This window comes from Scyliorhinus torazame, chromosome 30 (genome assembly GCF_047496885.1).
Source record: "Scyliorhinus torazame isolate Kashiwa2021f chromosome 30, sScyTor2.1, whole genome shotgun sequence".
Classification (NCBI taxonomy): Eukaryota; Metazoa; Chordata; class Chondrichthyes; order Carcharhiniformes; family Scyliorhinidae; genus Scyliorhinus; species Scyliorhinus torazame.
The window spans coordinates 19,252,992-19,280,527 of NC_092736.1; positions in this window are offsets into that span (position 1 = coordinate 19,252,992).

Below are 27,536 nucleotides of genomic sequence, written 5' to 3' on the forward strand. Positions count from 1 at the left end.
CTATTTATCCTCATCTAAGATCAACCTAACCTACACCTCTTCAATTTACTGCTGTCCATGTGCCTGTCCAAGAGTCGCTTAAATGTCCCGAATGACTCTGACTCCACCACCTCTGCTGGCAGTGCATTCCACGCACCCACCACTCTCTGTGTAAAGAACCTACCTCTGACATCTCCCCTATACCTTCCTCCAATCACCTTAAAATTATGTCCCCCTCGTGACCGCCATTTCCACCCTGGGGAAAAGTCTCTGGCTATCCACTCGATCCATGCCTCTCATCGACTCGTACACCTCTATCAAGTCACCTCTCTTCCTTCTTCGCTCCAGTGAAAAAAGCCCTAGATCCCTCTCCTTTCTTCATAAGACACGACCTTCAGTTCAGGCAACATCCTGGTAAATCTCCTCTGTACCTTCTCCAAAGCATCCACATCCTCCCTATAATGAGGCGACCAGAACTGGGCACAATATTCCACGTGTGGTCTAACCAGGGTTTTATAAAGCTGCAGCAAAACTTTGCGGCTCTTAAACTCAATCCCCCTGTAAATGAAAGCCAACACACCATACGCCTTCTTAACAACCCTATCAACCTGGGTGGTGTCATAATATACACCAGTATATCATGGTGCAGACACACACACACACACTGATGGACATGCAGTGGGACCAATCAGCATAGACAACACCGCAGCCAATCACCAGAGAGAGCACACGCACTATAAAGACAGGGGGCAGGAGAGTTCCCGCTCATTCTAGTAGCAGCCAGCTCAGAGCACAGAGCTCACAGCCTGCAACACAGACATTCACCATGTGCTGAGTGCATCACCTGGTTAGGACTAGGCAAGGGTCAACAGTTAAAGCTGGTATTGCATTTACTCACAGTTCAAGTATGTTAATATAGTTCACCTTATAATAAAATAGAGTTGCACCACTTCACGTGTTGGTGACCTGTTTGTGATCCAGAACACCCAACACATCAGGTGGCAACTTTGAGGGATCTTTGTACGTGGACCCCAAGATCCCTCTGTTCCTCCACACTTCCAAGAATCCTGCCTTTAACCCTGTATTCAGCATTCAAATTCGACCTTCCAAAATGAATCACTTCCAAAATGAATGATGATGTGGACGTAAGCGATCTGAGACTCAAAAGGGGAGATTTTATGCCCAGTAATATATATGAAGGAAGGGAGGGCTTTGAATCATGCTGGAGGGTGACATGTGGACATCCTGTCGCCTTCATAAGACCATAAGACATAGGAGCAGAAGTAAGGCCATTCGGCCCATCGAGTCCACTCCACCATTCAAACATGGCTGATTTCAACTCCATTTACCCGCTCTTTCTCCATAGCCCTTAATTCTTCGGGAAATCAAGAATTTATCAACTTCTGTCTTAAAGACATTCAACGTCCCAGCCTCCACTGCCCTCTGTGGCAATGAATTCCACAGACCCACCACTCTCTGGCTGAAGAAATTTCTCCTCATCTCTGTTCTAAAGTGACTCCCTTTTATTCTAAGGCTGTGCCCCCGGGTCCTAGTCTCCCCTGCTAATGGAAACAACTTCCCTACGTCCACCCTACCTAAGCCATTCATTATCTTGTAAGTTTCTATTAGATCTCCCCTCAACCTCCTAAACTCCAATGAATATAATCCCAGGATCTTCAGACGTTCATTGTATGTTAGGCCTACCATTCCTGGGATCATCCCTGTGAATCTCTGCTGGACCCGCTCCAGTGCCAGTATGTCCTTCCTGAGGTGTGGGGCCCAAAATTGCTCACAGTATTCTAAATGGGGCCTAACTAGTGCTTTATAAAGCTTCAGAAGTACATCCCTGCTTTTATATTCCAAGCCTCTTAAGATAAATGACAACATTGCATTTGCTTTCTTATTACGGACTCAACCTGCAAGTTTACCTTTAGAGAATCCTGGACTAGGACTCCCAAGTCCCTTTGCACTTCAGCATTATGAATTTTGTCACCGTGTAGAAAGTAATCCATGCCTCTATTCTTTTTCCAAAGTGCAAGACCTCGTACTTGCCCACGTTGAATTTCATCAGCCATTTCTTGGACCACTCTCCTAAACTGTCTAAATCTTTCTGCAGCCTCCCCACCTCCTCCACACTACCTGCCCCTCCACCTATCTTTGTATCATCGGCAAACTTAGCCAGAATGCCCCCAGTCCCGTTATCTAGATCGTTAATATATAAAGAGAACAGCTGTGGCCCCAACACTGAACCCTGCGGGACACCACTCGTCACCGGTTGCCGTTCCGAAAAAGAACCTTTTATCCCAACTCTCTGCCTTCTGCCTGACAGCCAGTCGTCAATCCATGTTAGCACCTTTCCTCGAATACCATGGGCCCTTATTTTACTCAGCAGTCTCCCGTGAGGCACCTTATCAAAGGTCTTTTGGAAGTCAAGATAGATAACATCCATTGGCTCTCCTTGGTCTAACCTATTTGTTATCTCTTCAAAGAACTCTAACAGATTTGTCAGGCACGATCTTCCCTTACTAAATCCATGCTGACTTGTCCTAATCTGACCCTGCACTTCCAAGAATTTAGAAATCTCATCCTTAACGATGGATTCTAGAATCTTGCCAACAACCGAGGTTAGGCTAATTGGCCTATAATTTTCCATCTTTTTTCTTGTTCCCTTCTGGAACAAGGGGTTACAACAGCGATTTTCCAATTCTCTGGGACTTTCCATGACTCCAGTGACTTTTGAAAGATCATAACTAACGCCTCCACTATTTCTTCAGCTATCTCCTTTAGAACTCTAGGATTTGGCCCATCTGGGCCCGGAGATTTATCAATTTTTAGACCTCTTAGTTTCTCTAGCACTTTCTCCTTTGTGATGGCTACCATATTCAACTCTGCCCCCTGACTCTCCTGAATTGTTGAGATATTACTCATGTCTTCCACTGTGAAGACTGACGCAAAGTACTTATTTAGTTCCTCAGCTATTTCCTTGTCTCCCATCACTAGATTACCAGCGTCATTTTGGAGCAGCCCAATGTCTACTTTTGCCTCCTGTTTGTTTTTAATGTATTTAAAGAAACTTTTAATATCATTCCTAATGTTACTGGCTAGCCTACCTTCATATTTGATCCTCTCCTTCCTTATTTCTCTCTTTGTTATCCTCTGTTTGTTTTTGTTCATGTCTCCATCTCAAGGTGAAGTCCGGAGCGGGAAGGCCCACGGACAGACCAGCTGCCCAGCTGCCACTTGAGCCCCTTAAGTGGTCAACTGATGACTACTTTAGAGTGTCTTCTCACTGAGTGTGGTATAAATGCAATGGTGGGCAGGCCTGTCTCCACAGGGGAGAGTGACCAGCAAGCCTGCCCAGGCTGCGGTGTTCTGCCAGGCCCTCTCCCCCTTCAAAGCCACGCAGTAAATGAAATGGATGCCCTCTGAGAGGCACAACCCTGCCCATATTCCCTCCTGTGCACCACACCCCGAATCCTCAACCCAAATCTTACAAAATCCCTCCCACCATGACTTTCCACTGGACTGGGCTGCACATTGACCAGAAAATCCTACCAACAGCAATGCCAGAAAATCCTTTTTTTTAAAATACATTTTATTACAAACATGTGTCAAAACAGGTGACAGCAAATAAACCCCCCGGGAAACACAGTCCCCAGCAATCAACTATACAGTCTGGACAGATTTTTCCCCTTTTTCACCCCCCCACCCCCTCCCCCGTGACGAACAGCCCCTCAAACACGGTGACAAACATCCCCCACCTTTCCTCAAACCCCCCTGAAGAGCCGCTTAACTCATACTTTATCTTCTCTAATTGCAGGAAGTCGTACAGGTCACCCAACCAAGCTGCTACCCCCGGTGGCCACGCCGACCGCCACTCCAGCAAAATTCGCCGCCGTGCAATCAGAGAGCCGAAGGCCACGACATCGGCCTTCCTCCTCTCCATGAGCTCCGGCTTCTCTGAAATCCTGAATATCGCCACCATAGGGTCTGGGTCCACCTCCTCCTCCACTGTCCTGGCTAAGACCGCGAACACTCCCGCCCAGAATTTTCCTAATTTTTCGCAACCCCAAAACATGTGCACGTGATTCGCTGGCTCCCGCCCACACCTCTCACACTCATCTGCTACCCCCTGAAAGAACCCACACATTCTCGCCCGGGTCATACACACCCTGTGCACCACCTTAAACTGTATCAGGCTCATCTTTGCACAAGAGGAGGTCCCGTTTACCCTACGCAGTGCCTCACTCAATGCTCCTCAATTGATCTCCCTTCCCAACTCCGCTTCCCATTTCTCCTTGATCTTCACCACCCGCTCGCCTCCCTGCTCCCCCAGCCACTTATATATATCCCCAATTCTTCCCTCCCCTTCCACATCTGGAAGCAGCAGTCGCTCCAGCAGGGTGTATCCCGGCAACCTAGGGAACCCCCTCCAGACCTTTCACGTGAACTCCCTAACCTGCAGAAACGTGAACTCACTCCCCCTCGGCAGCTCTACCCTCTCCCTTAGCTCCTCCAGACTGGTGAACCCTTCCTCCAAATACAAATCCCTTACTTTGACCAGCCCCACTTCCCTCCACCTCCTGTACACAATATCCACCCCCCCCCCCCCCCCCCCCCCGGCTCAAACCCATGATTCTCGCACAGCGGCGTTAGCACCGACATCCCTTCCACCCGAAAATCCCTCCTCAACTGATTCCATATCTTCACTGTGGACTGCACCACCAGGCTCCTTGAATACCTACCATAGCCCTCAAATTAGATCCCTTACAAGATTCCTCCTCCGTCCTTACCCACTCTACCCCTTCTCCTTCCCACGACCGCTGCACCTTGTCCACATTCGCCGCCCAATAATAATGAAGCAAGCTCGGCAATGTCAACCCCCCCTGCTGCCTCTGCCTCTTTAGCAGGGTCCTCCCCACCCTCGGCACCTTCCCCGCCCATACAAAGTCAGAGATGATTGTGTCAACTTTCCGAAAAAAGGTCTTTGGTATAAAGATCGAGAGAGCTTGAAAGAGAAACAAGAACCTCGGCAGAATATTCATTTTCACCACTTGGACCCTCCCTGCCAGCATTAGGTGCAGTGTATCCCACCTCTTAAGATCCTCCCTAGCCTCCTCCACCATCGTTAAGTTCCACATATGGAGCCCCGTCCATTCCCTCGCTAACTGAATCCCCAAATACCTAATCCTATCCCTTGCTACCGTAAATGGCATCCCCCTGAAATTAGCCCGCTGTGCCAGCTCATTCACCGGGAATACCTCGCTTTTCCCTACATTCAGCTTGTAGCCTGAGAACCCTCCACACCTCCCCAGCAGACCCATAATCCTTCCCATACTCTCCAACGCATCTGAAACATACAGCAAAAGGTAATTGGCATAGAGCGACACCCAATGCTCCCTCTGTCCCCTCATAAACCCCCGCCACTCTGCCGACCCTCTGAGAGCCATTGCCAATGACTCTATGGTCAATGCAAATAGCAGCGGTGACAGCGATCACCCATGCCTTGTACCTCTGTGTAAGTCAAAGCTTCGTGAGAAATGCCAGAAGATCCAGCCTGTTTTTGGGTTGGGCAGCACGGTAGCACAGTGGTTAGCGCAGTTGCTTCACAGCTCCAGGGTCCCAGGTTCGATTCCCGGCTTAGGTCACTGTCTGTGCAAAGTCTGCATGTTCTCCCCGTGTCTGCGTGGGTTTCCTCCGGGTGCTCCGGTTTCCTCCCACAGTCCAAAGATGTGCAGGTTAGGTGGATTGGCCATGCTAAATTGCCCTTAGTGTCCAAAAAGGTGGGGTTACTATGTTACGAGGATAGGTTGGAAGTGTGGGCTTTCCAAGGGCTGGTGCAGTCTCGATGGGCTGAATGGCCTCCTTCTGCACTGTACATTCTCTGATTCTATGTAGCAACAAATTGATGCCTCGAAAGGATTCCACACTGTAAATGGTGTCACAGTTTCTACTTAATGTAGAGCATTCAATGAGAAGAAAGATTTGCATTTACCTAGCACCTCTTCTAACCTGAGGTTATTCCAAAGATGTACCGAAAGGATAATATTGCTTTACTGAGCATTAAGTCATTCTTTTTAGTGTATTGAGGATATCTGAGTCACCGTGTTGTTTGACTTTGGTCATTTAAAATAATATTTGCAAATGATATATTCACTGCCCAGACCATTGCTAACCGATCCAAGATGCAGAGCAATTATTGCCCAATTGATTTTGAATGAAGGAAGTTGACAGCTGGGAAAGGAAGAATGGGCGACCTGCACGTTTAGAATGCAGATTATCCCCTCATACTTATGATTCAGGACTCAACTTAAAGTCTGCTGTCGGGAGGGTTTAGCAGAGCGTGTCTCGGCCACGGCAACGGGAAGAAACCCCTCCCCCCCTACTTTCATTGCCCCTCCTTTTTTGGCTCCACACGTGCCCCCCCCCCCCCAACCTTGGGGTGCCCCCGGTGTGGTGATATGCCTGTAAGCAATATTGTAAGCAGCTGGTGGTGCGACCTCCAACCAGCAGCTGGCAGTACAGGTCCACATGCAGTCTCAAGACAGTGGTCATGTGACAAGGCGCTCAGATATAAGTGCGGGCACATCCGGTGATCGACAGACGGTTAAAAGACATACACGAGGACAGTCGTGAGTCATGCCTAGGGGTAGTCCCAGGGGAGTACAAAGAAACTCCATGATATCTTGCTCTGGAACAAATTGTTACCACGTGTGATTCAATAAAGATCTTGGTTTGGACAAGTCACAAGTAGTTTGGTAGATTCCTTGCAAGAGAACGAACACCAAACACAGCACTGGGAAACCTTCACCCCCTCACTGGTTGGCAAGGCCAACCCCTCGGGTCAAACTGGCACTTGGGTACCCTGGCACTGCCGGCCTGGCACTCTGGCAGTGCCACGTTGGTGCTGCCATGGTGCCAGGCTGGGAGTGCCAAGGTGCCCGGGTGCCAGGGAGAGAGCCATGATCAGAATGAATGGTGGAGCAAGTTCGAAGAGCCAAACAGCCTCCTCCTGCTTCCTTTTTCTGTATTTCTATGTATTTATGAATCAGAATTGGCGATAGGCCTGGCACGGAGACAGAATTGGGACTCGCGCACGATGCACCCAGTATCGGTGTTATGTAGTTACGTTGTGTACCTTGTGTTGCCTTATTATGGATTTTCTTTTCACGTACTTAATGATCTGTTGAGCTGCTCGCAGAAAAATACTTTTCACTGTGCCTCGGTACACGTGACAATAAACAAAATCCAATCCAATCCATTGCGTCCGGGATCTTCAGTGGGCGCAATGGGGTCGCTGAATGTCAGCCTCACTCTCAAAAGGCCACAGTGACCAGGTTTGGAATCTGGTGCTACTGCAATGAACCAGTGGAGGATGTTTCTCGGAAACTGCAATGGGAGAAGGGTCACACCCTGTAATACTTGGTTGTAATTCACGTAAGATTCGCTAAGGATCCTTCACTCTGCTTAGACAATACACGTAACAAATCCCGAGACCGGATTTCACAGGAATGTGTTGGGCTTGCTTTTTCGGGAAGCTGGAGTTTGAGCGTTATGGAAACGCTGGGGACGGGCACCAACGCATCGCCACACTTGTGCCCATCCAGTGTTACCCAAGGCGTCCTGCTGTTCTGAGAGGGGAAACTACGTGCTGCTTTTGGCTAATATCGTTCCGGTGCAGAATGAGGCCATTTGGCCCATCGTGACTGCACCGGCTCTCCAAACGAGCCGGGCAGGTTCATTCTCATCCCCTCGCTTTAACTCTCGCAGGATTGAATGGAAACCAATCCATTTTGTTGAATTCTTGATTGTTGGAGCCCAGAGGTAGCCCCAAAAATGACCATTGTGCCTGGCAAGGTTTCCATTGTGACCTAGAAATAAGGCCATTCTGCCCAACTGGTATATTCTTGCATTCAAGCCCCACATGAGCCTCCTCCCACCCATCGTCAACTAACCCCATAAGTATGTACAATATGGCGGACAACTTGCTTAGCCATTTACTGCCAGAGCTGGTCGCACCAAAGAAAGGACGATTGGTTCCTATCCTGTCAAAATTGCTCAATGTTCCAGGTTGTATTCAAGGCTTAGGTCGCCAGATTTCTGAAAGACAGAGAAGGAGTTGGGGACTAGGAGTTGAGGCCAAGATCAGATTCTCCATGATCTTATTGAGTCGAAATATGGAAACATTGAAACTAAGAAAACGAGTGGGCCATTCCCCCCTTCGAATCTGCTCTGCCAATCACCATGATCATTGCTGATCCTCAATCTCAATGCCACATCTCCACTTTCTCCCCGTACCTCTTAATGCCATTAAAATCTTTTAAAAATCTCTCCTTTTCTTGAATACATTCAGTGACTTGGCCTCCACAACATTCTGTGGTAGAAAAGTCCAGAGGTTCACTACCCTTTGAGGAAAGAAATATTTTGTCATCTCAGCCTTCAATGGATCCGTCCCCCCGTATCCTGGGAGTGTGTCCCCTGGTTCTAGATACCCCAGCCAGGTAAAACATCCTCCCTGCATCCGGTCAATCCAGCCCTGTTAGAACTTTATATGTTCCAGTCAGATCTCCTCTCAACCTTCCAAACTCTAGTGAATACAGGCCTAGTCGAACCAATCTCTCTTCACAGGACAATCCCGCCAACCCAGGCGGTATCATCCTAGTGAACCTCCGCTGCACTCCCTCTATGGCAAGTATATCCTTTCTTAAGTTGGGATTCAAAAACTGCACGCAATACTCCAGGTGTGGTCTCACCAAGGCCCTGTAGAACTGCAGTAAGACATCTACTTCTGAGCTCAAATCCTCTTGCAATGAAGACCAACATATCATTTTGGTTCCTAATTGCTTGCTGCACCTGCCTCTCCACTTTCATTGACTGGCGTACAAGGACACCCTGGTCCCTTTTTATATGTGAATAGCTGGGGCCCAAGCATTGATTCCTGCGGTGCCCCCGTCCTGTTCCTATCATGCTGGAATTGAATGATAACCCTGGGGTTTTGTTTGTATATCCACACTTCCGAATATATCATCATTTAGATTATAATCTTCCTTTCTGTCTTTAAGTTTTTCGCCACTCTGCACTGCATCTGCCATGTGTTTGCCCACTCACTCAACTTGTCTAAGTAACCTTGAAGCCTCCTTGCATCCTCCTCACAACTCACAATTCCACCCGGTTTTGTGACATCAGCAAACTTGGAAATGTTACATTTGGTTCCCTCATCCAAGTTTTTTTTCTTTTTTTTTCTTTGTTTATGGGACGTGGGTATCGCAGGCCGTGCCAGCATTTATTGCCCATCCCCAATTGCCCTTGAGGGGCAGTTAAGAGTCAACCACGTTGATGTGGGTTTGGAGTCACATGTAGGCCAGACCAGGTAAGGACGGCAGATTTCCTTCCCTAAAGACATTAATGAACCATTACTGATGGGTTTTTATGACAATCGACAATGGTTTCATAGACAGGGGCCGGGATTCTCCCCTACCCGGCGGGGCAGGGGGTCCCGGCGGGATGGAGTGGCAGGAACCACTCCGGAGTCGGGCCGCCCCAAAGGTGCGGATTTCTCCACACCTTTAGGGGCCATGCCCTCACCATGAGGGGCTAGGCGCACACCGGAGTGGTTTCCGCTCCACCGGCTGGCGTGGAAGGCCTTTGGCGACACGGCAGTCGGGGCCGAAAGGACTTCGCCGGGCATGCGCATGGGGGGGGTGGGTCTCTTACGCGTCGGCCATGATGAAGGCTGTGGCCGAGGCGGAGGGAAAAGAGTGCTCCCACGGCACAGGCCCGCCCGCGGATCGGTGGGCCCTGATGATCGGGGGCCAGGCCACCGTGGGGGCACCCCCCGGGGCCAGATGGCCCTGTGCCCCCCCCCAGGACCCCGGAGCCCGCCCGCACCACCTAGTCCCGCTGGTAAGAGAGGTGGTTTGATTCTCGCCGGCGGGACAGGCATGACAGCAGCGGGACTTCGGCCCATCGCGGGCCGGAGAATCGGCGGGGGGGGGGGGGGGGGGGGGGCTGACCGGCGCGGCGCGATACCCACCCCCCGCCGAATATCCAGTGCCGGAGAATTCGACAACCGGCGGGCGTGGGATTCGCGCTAGCCCCCGGCCAGAATCCCGCCCAGGATTTGAACTTGGGACCCCTGAGTACTCTGGGTCTCTGGATTATTAGTCCAGTGTGAATACCACAATGCCACCGCCTCTCCTTTCATTCATATATATCGTGAACAGCTGAGGCCCATGCACTGATACCCGATGGTACCCCAGCAGTCACTGCTGAATGGCCCACTCCTGTTCCTATCATCCTGGAATGGAATAATAACCATTGGCTTTTCTTTCACCTCTGCAATTTAAAAAAAGTTAAAGTTGGCGCAAAGGGAAGAGGCTAAACTGGATTCTCCAGTTTCCCCACAGCAGCATGTTTCTCACTGGTAACTGGACTCTGTCTCCCCGCACTGCTGGCGGGAAAAATGAATCGCTCTCCGGACCTTATTTGCTACAGGAAAACTACACAAACAACAAACATCAAGAAGTGTCACCTCCCGAAGGCGGCACGGTGCGGCAGTGGGTTGGCCCTGCTGCCTCACGGCACCGAGGACCCGGGTTCGATCCCGGCCCCGGGTCACTGTCCGTGTGGAGTTTGAACATTCTCCCCGTGTCTGCGTGGGTCTCACCCCCACAAACCCAAAAGATGTTCAGGGTAGTCGGATTGGCCACGCTAAATTGCAACTTAATTGAAAAAGTAAATGAATTGGGTACCCTAAATTTTTTTTAAAAGGTGTCACCTCCCTGACTGTAATATCACCAATTCGTCATGGGCATCGTCCATATTCCCAATTAAAATATAAATGATCAAAAAGAATTCCAGGTCAGAGGAAATCTCACCGATGCCTTCATGAATCCATTACACATTCTGAGCAATTCTCTCTCTTCGTGTTGATGGACTGCAGCTCTTTACTGAAGAGAAACTCTCAGGACTGATGCTGGCAGCTGAGTGCCAGGGAGGGCAGAAATGGTTTGTTACACTCTGCAAGAGATTCCTGAGGTGCCACGGAAAGGCTGACTAAACGACTGACCTACAATCTTCAAGTCAGCTTGTGCCAATGTGGCCATCCGCTTCTTGTGCACCCAGAGCCGATAGATACAGCGTGATTGATAGGTCTCACAACTAATTAACTTCACTGTAGTGTTAATGTAAGCCTACTTGTGACAATAATAGAGATTATTATAATTTGGGCAGAACAGATTTTAACATGATCCAGTTACAGAGAGTCAATGGCCGGGATTCTCCGATTCCCGACACCGGAAGCGTGTTCAGCGATCGGCCAGAGAATCCCTTTATACGCCGCAATCGGGGGCGGCGCCATTTGTCGGATGCTCTCCACCCTCAAAAACGGCGTTGGGACGGACGCAGGACGTCACCTGTGGCCCTCCCCCGATTCTCTGCCCCCGATGGGCCGACTTCCCGACGGCGTGGGATACGTGCCCTCTCAGCTTTCGCGAACCTGGCGTGGCGCTGCGGACTGTGTCCAGCGCCGCCCCAGTCAGAGCTGCCGGCCGGGGGGGGGGGCTTCAGCGGGGAGTGGGGTAGCGAGAGGGGTTACGGGGGGGGGCTTCAGCGGGGAGTGGGGTAGCGAGAGGGGTTACGGGGGGGGGGGGGGGCGGTATTTGTCAGGCCGAATCCGCGCGCTGCCGGCACCATGTTGTAAGGCGCGGCCGCCGTAGGCCTCTGCCGTGCGCATGTGGGGCACTGACCCGGCCATTCTGCGTCCGTATCGGCAGGTAAATCCGGGAGGCTTTACGAGGCATGGCTGCTAGCCCCCCACTGGGCGGAGCATCGGTGCAGGGAAGCACCGATCTTTTGGTCGTAAAACCAGACCGGTCCTCCGGACATAGCCGCGGAATCGGAGAATCCAGCCCAAGGTCTGCACGGGGAGCGCACGCAATTGTACAGGGGAATGAAAGCCAGAGAGAGAATAATGCAAGAGTGCACTCACATTCCCATGCGCGCACACTGACTCAAATTGGAGTGACTTTGATTGATTGATTGATTGATTGACTTATTCTCACATGCACCAAAGTACAGTGAAATGTATTTTTCTGCGGCCAAGGGAATATACACAGTACGTACACAGTAGAAAAAAAGAATAATCGACAAAGTACTTCGACAAATAATGATTGGTTACAGTGCGGAACAAGGGACAAAGAAAACAAATACATGAGCAAGAGCAGCATAGGGTGTTGTCCATGGATTCCTTACTGACATACTTCACACAGAGTTTAAAACTAGGTTCCCTTCTAGCAAATGGATCACCGTTTTGTTTTGATGGCCACATCTTTGGCCAGAGGATCTGGATTTTCCCTCAAACTTGGCTTCTTGGTGGAAGTGCATCGAGACAGGACATCTCCCTGCTGGTAATTTAGTCAACATTGTAGATCAGCTTCTGCACAAGAGGTGCGTGTGAGCCTTATATATTGCTAATGTATGCCAGATAATCACACTGCAAAATAAGCCTTATTTCATCGCGTATCCCCTATGAAGGATTCTTAAAATTTAACTTCCTCGCGATGACCTTGAAGAAACAATCTACACTTACTTTCCATGAAGTTTGAATGTAGCTCAGTGATCCGTAATAGAAAATAAATTGCATCGACTCTCAGTCCAAAACTGGTGCAGGCAGGAAGATGTGTCAACTCTCTCTGGTGGCTGTTAATTAAGTTTTGTCAAGTGTCTATCTAACGGCCAGAGAACATGAGTTTACAGTATCTAAGGTATCTACACCTGTCATTCACACACATTGATTTCACCCTTCCAAATAATAGACATCTTGGCGCAGCTTTCGAACTGCACCGCAGTCAGGAATTTGATCTGGGTTCTGATCGGATTTGTGGGCCCTGGTTCGGGTCAGAGGTCGTCAGATCAGAGCTTGGGTCAAGGTTCAGCTCTGAATTGAGGGAAATCTCAACACTGCGACAAGCTGTGGTCGTGGTGTATGAGATGGAAGGTTTCAAGGGAAATATAAATCGTGACTAGCTGGAGTCCTTATAGAGTAAAGGGAAGATTGATATTTAGACAGATATACAGGCCATTCAGCCCATCAGCTCTTACCTTTTATTCAAGCGAATACTCCTCACTGCATCTACCCAGCCTGTTGTCATAAACTCCATTGCCCTTTATTCACCTCTCCACCCTTTTGATATCGTGAAACGGTTCAAGCCAACACACCCATCAGGGAGCTGAGGGGATTGGTTTGACAACCTGGGGTACACCTCAGCTGACTTGCCTTCCATTAGCCTCAGTGCAAAAATGTTAAAAACGAGAAGGGAAGGATGGAAGAGAATGAAATGCTGATAGAGACAGAGACATGGTGTGATTGGTGATTGGGGTTATGCAGAAATGTGGGGTAAAACCGGGGTACCTGTTTGACTTTCACTTACGAAGCTCCTCTATCTGTACAGTTACATAGGGCTGGATTCGTCATTTCTGAGGCTAGGTGCAGAGGACATGTGGGGTGTTACGTGAACAAAATCGGCAGCCGGTGGTCGGCGAGCAGCCGAGCGGCGTAAAACTCTCGGCTCCCACGGTATAAACGGTCGGAGAATGGCTGGGCCCGTGGCCGCGCGTGTGCACAACGACGGCCTGCAGCGGTCGCGCCGTAAAACATGGCGCCGGCCACCCCCTGGCCACCCCATGGCCAACCCCCACCGTCCCCCCAGCCCTTGCCGAAGACCCCCCCCCCCGGCTGGCGGTATGGCTCCCTGCCGACTGTGGCGGCGCTGGACGCAGGTTCTGACCGCTGAGACTGCACGTCAACCACACGGTCGGGAATCCGGCCCGTCGGGGGCGGAGCATCAGGTGACATCCTGAGGCCGTCCTAATGGCGCGCGGCGCGGTCCTCGATGATACCGTTTTGGAGGGGGCGGGGCATCCGAAAACAGGCGCCGCCCCCGATTCGGTCATAAAAAGGGATTCTCCGCCCGGTCGCTGATTACGAAATCGCCATTGGGGAACGGAGAATCCCGCCCATGTTTTATTGTTCATTTGGGCGGGGTTCTCTGCTCCCCCAGCCGCGTGTTTCTCGGCGGCGCGCCGTTCGCTGGGGGCGGGATCCTTACTCCCGCCACTCGTCAGTGGGATCTCCCAGCGAAGCCACCCCACGCCGCTGGGAAACTGATGGGCGTGCAGGCGGGAACCGAGATCGCAACGGCTGGAGAAATCTGACCAACATTGGTGGTAGCTTCCTGACTGTCCAGCTGAAGCACTCTGGCTGCATTTTTGCATTGATACTATGGTTGCCGCATTTGCTAAAATACAGCAGGGATCTCGAAAAGGTCCCCATTGTCTGGAAGGCACTTTGGAACTTCCTGAAGGTGTTTGAAGGGTGCCATAAGTACTTGTTTTTCTTCCTTTATCCATTTAGATCCACCTTTTCTTTCCTTGACGCCTTGATGAATGGAAATTATGGCGACCAAGTCGTTATTTTTCGTCAAACCATGCCAAATCTCCCTGTCGACAAGGCTGCCAGTCGATGACACGATCTACCTCTCACACAGAATCGAGCCATGATGAACAGAAACCTGAACCCTCGGAGACATGCCATCATTAATAGACGGGCCTCCATTTTAACGTTTACCTGAGATCCAAGCGCACTATTGATTCTTTTCCATTAGCGAGGCAGTAAACACTGTGAGAACGATGCATGTGGGGATCAATTGCAGTTCTGAGGGGCACAAACGTATTATTCCGGCTAAGGTCAGGAACCGTTTCAAGGGCAACAATGGGCCTCTCTCGGAATAAATTTAAATTTCCCCTGGCTTTCATGCAGAGCAAACAAGAGGCCTAATGTTGCTGCATATTAGCACTGGCGAGAGCTCTCACTTTGGATGGGCAGGACGTTTAAGTTTTAATAATTATTGTAGAAATCAATAACAGTGCTGTGAGTGAATATTGAATGTTGCTGAAGTAAAGAGCAACCTGGGATGGTGTAGATCAGTGTAATTGCAATCAACAGGACTGGCTGAATATTATAAGTTGCCCTTATCGTGCCCTGATCCAATGGGAGAGCAGCCTCACGGGGATGAATAGCCTATTCCTTCCTGTTCCCACACTGGCTTAATTGGTGCTTTTGCTGCACAGGGGTGAGCTCCTGAGCTAGAAAGGCCAGGCGGCTCTTGCATTTGTTCCTGGTCATGTGCTCAAAGAGCACATCAGTGCTCACACAAGTAAATGATGCCCGCTTGGGTGGTTATTGGAGCTGATCTTCGGCAGGAGGGCAATATTCACCTTGGGTGCAGTGCAAGGTTGCCTGCCTTGCCTGGGCCACCAGATGCCCACTTCCAATTGTTGATGTACAAGGCCAGGGACCCGGGTTTGATTCCAGCCTTGGGTGACTGTCTGCGTGGAGTTTGCACTTTCTTCCCATGTCTGCGTGTGTTTCCTCCGGGTGCTCCGGTTTCCTCCCACAGCACGAAGGTGTGCAGGTTAGGTGGACTGGCCATGCTAATATTGCCCCTTGGTGTCCAAAATGTTAGGTGGGGTAACAGGGATAGGCAGGGGCATGGTAGGTAGGGTGCTTGTTCTGTGGGGAAGATCAATCTAGTTGCAAGATGGGCCTGAATTTCATGCTTCCCCATCAGGAGGTTTTTAGGCGGAGAGGATGTAGCCATCTGGGATGGCCACTTCCCGATTACAAAGTGGACACTTTGCAAAGATTGCAGGGAAAATGGACAATGCTGAGAAAACAAGCAGGTTCAGAGCTTGTCCGTATATTGTAGCCGCAGCTCCCAGACAAGACCAGAACTGTAGGCCCATTAGCATACGCATGGCCCATCTCCGGGGACAAAAGAGTAACATTTAAGTAACCGTACTAAGGCAGACACCTCAGTTGGGATGAGACCAGAACAAAGCAGGCCAACGGCCACCTCGGACACGCCCAGCCATCAGGGCACCCACCCCTTTATTGGACGAGATCAATATGAATGATCAAGAAATGGCCCAATTGATTGGGGCCAAGTTCAAGGCCCGCCCAAAAGAGCGCGAAGCCCTTTGGGTATAAGGAGGAGCCCCCAAGAGAGAATCGTTCTCTTGGCTCCGGCTCTCACCGAGGAGAGACCCGTCCACCAGCTGCACCAGAACAAGTAAGTCCAAGGTCAACGCTCGCTACCAGACAGATGACCTCAGCTGTTCCCCTTCACCACTTCGACCGCAGCAGCCTCAGATTCGAACAACGGCCATTGTTCTTCTGACTGAGTGGGCGCCCGAAGCTAAGTATAGACTTTAGCAGTAGTGATAGTTTAGTCTGTAGTATTTGTGCATGAGTAGATTTGACTGTGTGTAAATAAATGAGCATTTGACTTTGAACTAACTAACTGGTGTATCGAGTCTTTGATCAGTATTCGGGTTTGAACCTTGTGGCGGTATCGAAAGATACCTGGCGACTCTAGAGCAAACGTAATTAGAATTAAGGAAGGCGACCATATTGACCGCCATATTCAGAGCCCATTAAAGAGAGAAACATTTAGCAACAAGGGGAGTGTGAAATAGAAGGGATGCTATTCCCTCTGGATTTGTGCTCACCCCAACCTCACAGCCATTTTATGCTCAAGTGGTCAAGGCCTTGGACAGGCCACCAACCCTTGCACCAGTTGAGGCCCTTCAGTTGCCAATTATTGGACGGCATGGTGGCACAGTAGTTAGCGCTGCTGCCTCACATCACCAGGGTCCTGGGTTCAATTCTGACCTTGGGTGGCTGTCTGTGCGGAGTCTGCACGTACTCCCCGTGTCTGCGTGGGTTTCCTCCGGGTGCTCCGGTTTCCTCCCACGAGTCCCAAAAGACGTGTTTGTTAGGTGAATTGGACATTCTGAATTCTCCCTCTGTGTACCCGAACAGGCGCCGGAATGTGACGACTTGGGTATTTTCACAGTAACTTCATTGCAGTGTTAATGTAAACCTACTTGTGACACGAATAAAGATTATTATTATAGAGAATATTATTTTGGGGATATGGCGGGGTGTGGGCCGAGGTAGAGTGCTCTTTCAGAGGGTGGGTGCGAATGCAATGGGCCGAATGGCCTACTTCTGCACCACTGTAGGAATTCTATGGATTCTAATGATTGGTCACTTAAGGGCCATTTCCCACAGAGGCTCAAATTGTAGTCTGGCTGCAACATTCCACCCCCCCCCACCCCGGATCCCAAAAACGTGACCTATCCGTCCAGTCCCGGGACTCCGCCATCTTTGTGTACGTCCTCCTCTGTGCACTGTGGTTCCTGGAGCGCTGCCGGCCAATCAGACTGGTCAGCGTCTCTCAGAGGAGGAAACCCACGCGGACACGGGGAAAACGTGCAAACTCCACACAGTCACCCTCGGCCGGAATTGAACCCTCACCAAACCAGCAATGGGCGTCAGTCCAGTCTGCAAAACCTCGTCGAGTTCTTTGAGAAGCTGTCAGTAAGGGTAATCTTGTAGCAAAGTCATTTTAGAAGTCTTTTCACGAGGGGTCGCCTAACGAATCGCCTCGGAGGGGCTGGATTTTCCAGTGTGATTTCCGGCAGCGGAGACGGCCCCGCCATTGGCCGCCGGTGAGATTTTCCGGTCCCGCCGATGTCTACGGTATTTTCCGTGGCGCGCCCGTCTTGCAGCCGGTGAGTCACTATCGGTAGCACCGGAAGATCATGCCAATGGGAAGGGCTGGAAAACCGCAAGCTAAGGCACAGACTATCAAATCTATAGCATGAATATGGGATTGAATATAGTACAGAAGGCGGACGCTAATTAATCTTTATTTTTCAGACGTACTGGGGATATAAACAGTGATGTTCTTCGGTCAGTGCTCAGATCATTTATAAATCGAGACAGCACGAACTCAAAGTTTTCAGACAACACAAAAATATGAGCTTCAGCTGATTGTGAGAAGACTTGAGGTGGCTTCAGTAGAGCAATTGGTCGACTAAAAAGATAAATACCCATTTAAAATAGTTAGTTTTGAGAAACATATGGCATCGAGGTGATAATGTTAATCCCATTTCCGTAACTGATTGGTCCACAGTTAGTCCATTCCATTTCAGCTGCCAATCAGCTGAGGGTAACTGTCGACTCAGCACGGGCTGGAATGAAACCATTGACCTATTGGATACGTTGTGGTTTAATGGCGCCTTTAAGTTCAAGTCCGTTGACGACGAGATAAAAGCTGTTAATTGCTAATTGGTGCCCGTAAATTTTGAGATGCCTGAGGAATTTTATTTGCCTGGACTCCGTCGGCCAATCAGCACTGAGCGCAGCACGACCCCAAGGGAGGAATGAAAATCCTTGGCTTTTGACGTTGTCCTGTAAACCGGCTGAATTACACAAATCACTGTTATATCTCAGTGACAATCTTCAGCTTAACCATCTCGCAACCAATCGAAGGTAAGTCCAGAGGTACTGAGAATGAAAATAGAGTGCTACTTGGGTGTTCTGTTGTCACCTCGGACGCGTATGTGTTCTTATACAATTCAATTTCATACTTGAGTATTGTGGGAAAGTGACGTGGTCCAAAATTTTCCGAGGTCTTCAGGTCCCACTGATGGGGACACCCTCCCCCCCCCCCGCCCACTCAAGGCACATTCCCTGGCGGAGGAGGGTGGGGGCAAACAAAGCCCCGTGGACATCGGCGGACCCGAAGATCAGAAAGTCCCACCCGTGCTGTCGAAGCTTTTCATCTTGCACTTATCAGGACAGAGGCAAGAATGGCAAATTTCAAAGGGAGCAATAATCTTTACTGCATGAGAAAAGAGCGCTGATTGGCTGGCAAGATGCATTTGGGTGGATCAAATCAGGGCAGAACCTACTCAGTTAATGGTAGGGAGTTGGGGAGAGTTACAGAACAAAGAGATCTAGGGGTACAGGTTCATAGCTCCGTGAAGGAGGAGTGCAAGTAGACAGGGTGGTGAAGAAGGCATTCAGCATGCTCGGTTTTATTGGTCAGAATATTGAATACAGGAGTTGGGACGTCTTGTTGAAGTTGTACAAGACATTAGTAAGACCACACATGGAATACTGTGTTCAGTTCTGGTCACCCTATTATAGGAAGGATATTGTTAAACTAGAAAGAGTGCAGAAGAGATTTACGAGGATGCTACCAGGACTTGATGGTCTGAGTTATAGGGAGAAGCGGGATAGGCTGGGACTTTTTTCCCTGGAGCATAGGAGGCTTAGGGGTGATCTTAGAGAGGTCTATAAAATAAAGAGGAGCATAGATAAGGTAGATAGTTGACATCTTTTCCCAAAGGTAGAGGAGTCTAGAACTAGAGGGCAGAGGTTTAAGGTGAGAGGGGAGAGATACAAAAGAGACCAGAGGGTGGTGAGCATCTGGAACGGGCTGCCAGAGGCAGTGGTAGAGGCGGGTACGATGTTGTCTTTTAAAATGCTGTTAGACAATTACATGGGCAGGGTGGGTATAGAGGGATATGGGCCAAATGCGGGCAAGTGGGTCTAGCTTAGTGATAGAAACTGGGCGGCATGGACAAGCTGGGCCGATGGGCCTGTTTCCATGCTGTAAACATCTCTGACTCTATGACTCTGATTGGTTGAGTCATTGTCATGGAGAACACACCAGGGGACTATTGTCCCCTCGTTTGTTGAATTCAAAGAAGGAGCAATAATTACACACTTGTCAGTGTTAGTTGTGGTTCAATGGCAAAACTCTCAACTTTGAGCTGAAGGTTATGTCCAAACTGAAGAGATGAGTACAAGCTTCCAATGAAGGAATGCTGCACCGCTAGACGTGTCACCTTGTGGCTGAAACTTTAAAAGTAGGCCCCTCATGCGGATATAAAAAGATTCCCCACCACCATTTAGAAGAAGAGGAAGTTATACGTCTGGGTCTCTTGGCCAATATTTACCCTCAGCCAGTATCACTGCAAAAAAAAGATAATCATCTCCTTGCCTTTTCGGGAAACTAAACAGGATTGTACATCACGGAACCTTCTGAGGTTGTGACAGGCGCCACAACAATACAGATCTTTCCCAGATCAGTCAAAAAAGATGAAAGAAGACAAAAATTAAACAAAGAGAGCTGTTCAGATGACGCTGGAAGTAACAGTTTAATTTAGTTGCCGATGGCAGGTTTGTAATTCTGACGGTGATTCAAAGTGTTGACAGATCTTTGAACTCGTGGTCCGACTCATTAATGATACTTGACATGATTAGTAATTTTCTCTTCTTCCTCGCCCGTGTGGGAAGGTGCGATGGAAATCTGTGCACTTCTGCAAACTGCCTAATTAAAACAAATTGGCCGAGAAATTTGGACAGACTCATTTTATACATGGAAAGGGGATATCATCCGTGTTGGACATGGGTAGGGGGCGTTTTTTGTTTCCTCTTTTCCAATGGGGCACATTTGACCAGAAATAGTCTCACACTTTCTTTTACATTCATCCGTGGGATGTGGGAATGGTTGACGAGGCCAGCATTTTTTGCCCATCGCCAGTTGCTCTTCAGAAGGTGAGTGACCTTCTTCAACAGCTGCACCCGCCTGGTGTACGCTCACAGTGTGGGTACACCTGCAGTGCTGTTGGGAAGGTGTTTCAGGATTTTGAACAGCGCCATTGAAGGAACAATGATGTGATAAATCAGGATGGTACTCCAATCCCCTTGTGATAGAGGCCAACATATGTAGGTGCTATATCACTGCAAGGTGTTGTTGGATTACTATTCAGGTGGCATTCCTGACATCGCTGGAGGGTCCCCTGCCAGTCTGAGGGTAGATATTGGCCCTTATCTCCTCCACGGCATCCAAAATTCTTGTGAAGGGGGCTCCCCCCCCTCGGTGAATCGTGGAGCTGGCCTCTTGGCTTCCATCTTCCTGGCTGAACTGTGAGCCACTGTTGTGGAGCCGTTCAAATACAGCGCCCCCTGGCTTGGAGTGCTCAGATGACACCCCGGGGCGGGTGAACCTGATGCGTTGTGCCATCGCATTTTTCACATGGGGGAGAAATAAAAATTTCAAAGTGCCTGAAGATTCCGATCCGGATCGCGCAGACGGGAATTCCACCGATTCTCTTGCCGAAAATGACACTTTGCCATTTTGGGGGGGGGGGGGGGGGGGGGAAATTCTGCCCAATATTAAATCCCAATATTCTGCCCAATAAGGGGTAAAGGGGATCAGGGATCTGGGCTTTCATGTGCATTATGAAATGAACTGAAAATGAAAACCGCTTATTGTCACAAGTAGGCTTCAAATGAAGTTACTGTGAAAAGCCCCTAGTCGCCACATTCCGGCGCCTGTTCGGGGAGGCTGGTACGTGAATAGAACCGTGCTGCTGGCCTGCCTTGGTCTGCTTTCAAAGCCAGCGATTTAGCCCAGTGTGCTAAACCAGTCATCGAAAGTGGCAGGACAGGTTGATGGAGGGGTGAATAAGGCAAACAGAACCTTGATAACAGTGGAATAGAGTACTAAAGCTAGGAGGTATGTTAAATCGGTATAAATTCCTGTTCTGGCTTCAAGCATTGCACCTCTTTTTGGGTGCCACACTTTTGAAGGGTATGAAGGCATGAGAGCGAGTACAGAAAAGATTCACAAGAATGGCTCCTGGGATCAGAGACTTCAGTTATGTAGATAGATTGAATATGGTTATTTTCAATTCATTTACAGGATGTGGGCTTCGCTGGCTAGGCCAGTATTTATTGCCCATCCCTAAATACCCTGGAGAAGGTGATGGTGAGTTGCCTTCTTGAACCGCTGCAGTCCCTGAGGTGTAGGTACACACACCGTGCTGTTAGAGAGGGAGTTCAAGGATTTTGACCCAGCGACAGTGAAGGACTGGCGATATATTTCCAACTCGGGGTGGTGAGTGACTTGGAGGAGAACCTCCAGGTGGTGGGGTTCCCAGGTATCTGCTCTTCTTGTCCTTCCAGACAGTGGTGGCCGTGGGTTTGGAAGGTGCTGCCTAAGGAATCTTGGCGAGTCATTGCAGTGCATCTTGTAGATGGTACATGATGTGTTGGGTGTTCTGGATCACATGCAGGTCACCAACACTTGAAATAGTGCAACACTATTTTATTGAATCATGAACTGTTTAACATACTCAGACTGTGGGTTAACACGATACTAGCTTTAACTAAAGACCTTTGCCTTGTCCTAACCAGTCGATGCACTCAGCACATGGTGAATGTCTGTGTTACAGGCTGTGAGCTCTGTCCTCCTAACTAGCTGCAAGTCGAATGAGCGGGAACTCTGATGCCCCCTGTCTTTATAGTGCGTGTGCTCTAACTGGTGAATGGCTGCGGTGTTGTGTGTGTTGATTGGTCCCACTGTGTGTCCATCAGTGTGTGTCTGCACCATGATATACTGGTGTATATTATGACTGTACACACGGCTGCCACTGTTCGTCGATGGTGGAGGGTTTGAATATTTGTGGAAGGAGGAGCAATCAAGAGGGCTGCTTTGATCTGGATGGTGTCGAGCTTCTTGGGTGTTTTTGGAACTGCACTCGTCCAGGCAAGTGGAGAGTATTCCATTCCACTCCTTTTTTAATTTTTAAAATAATCTTTATTGCCACAAATAGGCTTAAATTAACACTGCAATGAAGTTACCGTGAAAAGCCCCTAGTCGCCTCATTCCGGCGCCTGTTCGGGTACACGGAGGGAGAATTCAGAATGTCCAAATTACCTGACAGCGCATCTTTTGGGATTTGTGCCTTGTAAATGGTGGACAGGCTTTGAGGGGTGAGCAGGTGAGTTACTTGCCGTAGGATTCCTAGCCTTTGACCTGCCCTGGTAGCCACAGTATTAATATGGCTAGTTCAGTTCAGTTTCTGATCAATGGTAACCCCCAGGATGTTGATTGTGGGGGATTCAGCGATGGTAATGCCATTGAATGTCAAGGGGCATTGGTTATATCCTCCCTTGTAGGAGATGGTCATTGCCTGGCATTAGTGTGGCACGAATATAACTTGCCACTTGTCAACCCAAACCCGGATATTGCCCAGGTCTCGCTGCATTTGGACATGGACTGCTTCATTATCTGAGGAGTCGCGAATGGAGCTGAACATTGTGCAGACATCAGCGAACATCCCCACTTCCGACTTTATATATAATGGGAGGGAGGCTATTGATGAAGCAGCTGAAGGTGGGTGTGCCTAAGACACTACCTTGAGGGACTCCTGCAGTGATGTCCTGGAGCAGAGATGATTGACCTTCAACTGCGACAACCATCTTCCTTTGTGCGACGTATGACTCCAATCAGCGGAGATTTTTCCCTGAATCCTATGGACTCCAGTTTAGTTAGGGCTCCTGGATGCCATACTCTGTCAAATGCTGTCTTGATATTGAGGGCAGTCACTCTGGATTTGGATTTGTTTATTGTCATATGTACCGAGGTACAGTGAAAAGTATTTTTCTGCGAGCAGCTCAACAGATCATTAAGTACATGAAAAGAAAAGAAAAAGAAAAAACATAGGCCGGGATTCTCCAATCCCGCGGCCCGGTTCTGACGCCTGCGTGGAAAGCGACGTCAACCACTCCGGCGTCAACGGTCGCTGATAATAAGGAATGCTCCCCTTCCTAGGGGACTAGGTCAGCGTCGGAGTGGTCCCCATAGCTCCAGCCGGCGCGGAACGGCTGGCGCGAGTTCGCACATGCGCGTGCGTTCCCGTCTCCTCGCCGGCTCCCGGTCAATATGACGGAGCCTTACAGGGGCCTGGCGTGGAGGAACATAGGCCCCCATGGAACCAGCCCGCCCGCCGATCGGTAGGCCCTGATTGTGGGCCAGGCCACCCTAAAGCCCCCCCCCCCCCCCCCCCACCACCACCCCCTCCCCCGGGGTCGGATAACCCCCCGCCTTCAATCCAGGACGGGCCCCCGCAGTCACACATTCCAGTCCCGCCGGATGGGACCTGAGTAACCCACTCTGGTGGGACGCGGCCGAAATCGGCGCCAATCGGCCCATCGGAGCCCGGAGAATCGCCTGTGGAGCTGGTCCAAAGGCTCCCGACCAGCACGGCGGCGATCTCCCGGACGCCCGAGAATCGGCGGGGGGTCGGAGAATCTCGGCCATGGATGCTGGCATCGGGTGAAGCATACAGGAGTGTAGTATTAATCAGTTCAGTCCATAAGAGTCGTTTAGGAGTCTGGTGACAGAGGGGAAGAAGCTGTTTTTGAGTCTGTTCGTGCGTGTTCTCAGACCTCTGTATCTCCTGCCCGATGAAAGAAGTTGGAAGAGTGAGTAAGCCGGGTGGGAGGGATCTTTGATTATACTGCCTGCTTTCCCCAGGCAGCGGGAGGTGTAGATGGAGTCAATGGATGGGAGGCAGGTTTGTGTGATGGACTGGGCGGTGTTCACGACTCTCTGCAGTTTCTTGCGGTCCTGGGCCGAGCAGTTGCCATACCAGGCTGTGATGCAGCCCGATAGGATTCTTTCTATGGTGCATCTGTAAAAGTTGGTAAGGGTTAATGTGGACATGCCGAATTTCCTTAGTTTCCTGAGGAAGTATAGGCGCTGCTGTGCTTTCCTGGTGGGAGCGTCGACGTGGGTGGAACAGGACAGATTTTTGGAGATGTGCACCCCTAGGAATTTGAAACTGTTAACCATCTCCACCTCGGCCCCGTTGATGCTGACAGGGGTGTGTGCAGTACTTTGCTTCCTGAAGTCAATGACCAGCTCTTTAGTTTTGCTGGCATTGAGGGATAAATTGTTGTCGTCGCACTACTCCACCAGGTTCTCTATCTCCCGCCTGTATTATAACTCAATGTTATTTGAGATCTGGCCCACTATGGTCGTGTCGTCAGCAAACTTGTAGATGGAGTTGGGACCAAATTTTGTCACGCAGTCGTGTATGTACAGGGAGTATAGTAGGGGGCTAAGTACGCAGCCTTGCGGGGCCCCGGTATTGAGAACTATTGTACAGGAGGTGTTGTTATTTATTGTAAGAAGTCTTACAACACCAGGTTAAAGCCCAACAGGTTTGTTTCGATGTCACTCACTTTCGGAGCGCTGCTCCTTCCTCAGATGAATGAAGAGGTATGAAGAGGAACATACCTCTTCATTCACCTGAGGAAGGAGCTGTGCTCCGAAAGCGAGTGACATCGAAACAAACCTGTTGGACTTTAACCTGGTGTTGTAAGACTTCGTACTGTGCTCACCCCAGTCCAACGCCGGCATCTCCACATCATGGCTTGTTTGATTAGTCAGAGGAACGTGGAATAAATCGATATGTTCGAATTAGGAACATCTATGGTGGCCACACATTCAGCTTCCTGGGGCCTAAGCTCTGAAATTCCATCCCAAAGCCTCGCCAGGTCTCTCCCTCGTTCTTTAGGACATTCCAAGCTATCGGCCAAACGTCTCAATATCTCTTGATTTCAATAATGCTCCTGCAGAGTGCCTCAGGGACCTCTTGTTTCTTTATAAATGAGTTCCTTGGGCGACACAGTCGCGTGGTGGTTAGCACTGCTGCCTCACGGCGCTGAGGACCCGGGTTCGATCCCGGCCCCGGGTCACTGTCCGTGTGGAGTTTGCACATTCTCCCCGTGTCTGCGTGGGCCTCACCCCCACAACCCAAAGATTGGTTCGGTAGTTTGGTCACGCTAAATTGCCCCTTAATTGGGGCTCTAGATTTAACTCTAAATTTAAAAAAATATATAAAAATAAATGAGTTCCTGTTGCAACACCGAGGCCGGAATTTTACGGCCGTTGGGATTCTGTTTCCTTGCTGGCAGTGCACCCCCACCCCCAGGCTTCCCCACGGCGTGGAGTGGCTTCAGTGGGAATTCCTATTGACAAGCGGAGGGTATAGAGGATCCGCCCGCCAGTGAACGGCGCGCTGCTGAGAATCACACGGCTGAGGACCAGGAGAAACCAGACCCTGGCATTGTTTAGGAATATCTCTGCACAGGCATACAAGCATTGACTGTGGAACCATTCAAGGTGTACACTCAAAACAAGTTTAAAAAAAAGATGTCCATTGGTGGAGGAATGGGGGCTGGGGGGGGTGGTCGAAATGTCGCTTGGGCGGGGGAAGCACAAATTGGATGGTCTGATGCTGGGGTCTTATGGGAGGAACTGGGGGGAGCCGGGTCAATCATGAATACATGCTATGAGGTGGGGTGGGTTGTGACCCATTATTCTCATGGTGGGGGGGAGGGAGGATGTCCGTACATGCGCCGCTCTTAGTGCCTGCGGAGACCAATAACTTGTCTCCACTGGCGGGAGAATCCAGCCCCTGTTTTGCTAATGTTCTTCCGCGATTGAAATCTGCCATCCTTACCCGGTCGGGCCTACCTGACTCCAGACCCACACCAATGTCGGTCGATTCTTAATTGTCTTCCGAAATGGCCACGCAGCTGTCTCAAACCGCTACAGAAATTTAGCACCGTGGGTGTTACCTACACCACATGGACTGCGAAGTTCAAGGAGGCTGCTTCCCCCCCACCTCCTTAAGGGCAATTAGGGATGTTATAATAAACGCTATCCCTACCAGCAACACCCACATCCCGAGAGCAAAATGAAAAAGTGAGAGTGGAGTAAATATTAAACAATTCTTGTAAAACATATTATTACAAAGCAATTTTCAGCATTCTGGGGAAAAAAAGCCATAATTGTGCTTATTGTTCCATGCAGAATACAAGCGTGACACCAGTTGTACTTTGTGCAACATTTAATTTGAGATGTTCTTACTCCAGGGAGGCTGTCAGACTATTTAATTACACTGCAGCCGCTGCTTATAATTATTCATTCCAGATCGGACCAAGTTAGACTTTTGCAACGGAGCTGCGGAGGACAAATATCGCAAGCCAAAAAAGGAGAAATTATATAATGACTGAAAGAGAAATTACATAATGAGCTGGCAGAATTTATTGCGCGTTTATTGTTAAGGATTATTTGAACAAAGAACAAAGAAAATTACAGCACAGGAACAGGCCCTTCGGCCCTCCTAGCCTGCGCCGATCCAGATCCTTTAGCTAAACCTGTCACCTATTTTCCAAGGATCTACTTCCCTCTGTTCCCCGCCCGTTCATATATCTGTCTAGATGCATCTTAAATGATGCTATTGCGCCCGCCTCTACTACCTCCGCTGGCAAAGCGTTCCAGACACCCACCACCCTCTGCGTAAAAGAATTTCCACGCACATCTCCCTTAAACTTTCCCCCTCTCACCTTGAAATCGTGACCCCCCTTGTAATTGACACCCCCACTCTTGGAAAAAGCTTGTTGCTATCCACCCTGTCCACACCTCTCATAATTTTGTAGACCTCAATCAGGTCCCCCCTCAACCTCCGTCTTTCTGACAAAAACAATCCTAACCTACTCACCCTTTCTTCACAGCTAGCACCCTCCATAGCAGGCAACATCCTGGTGAACCTCCTCTGCACCCTCTCTAAATCATCCACATCCTTCTGGTAATGTGGCGACCAGAACTGCATGCAGTATTCCAAATGTGGCCTAACCAAAGTCCTATACAACTGTAACATGACCTGTCGACTCTTGTACTCAATACCCCATCCGATGAAGGCAAGCATGCTGAATGCCTTCTTGACCACTCTATCGACCTGCGTTGCCACCTTCAGGGTACAATGGACCTGAACTC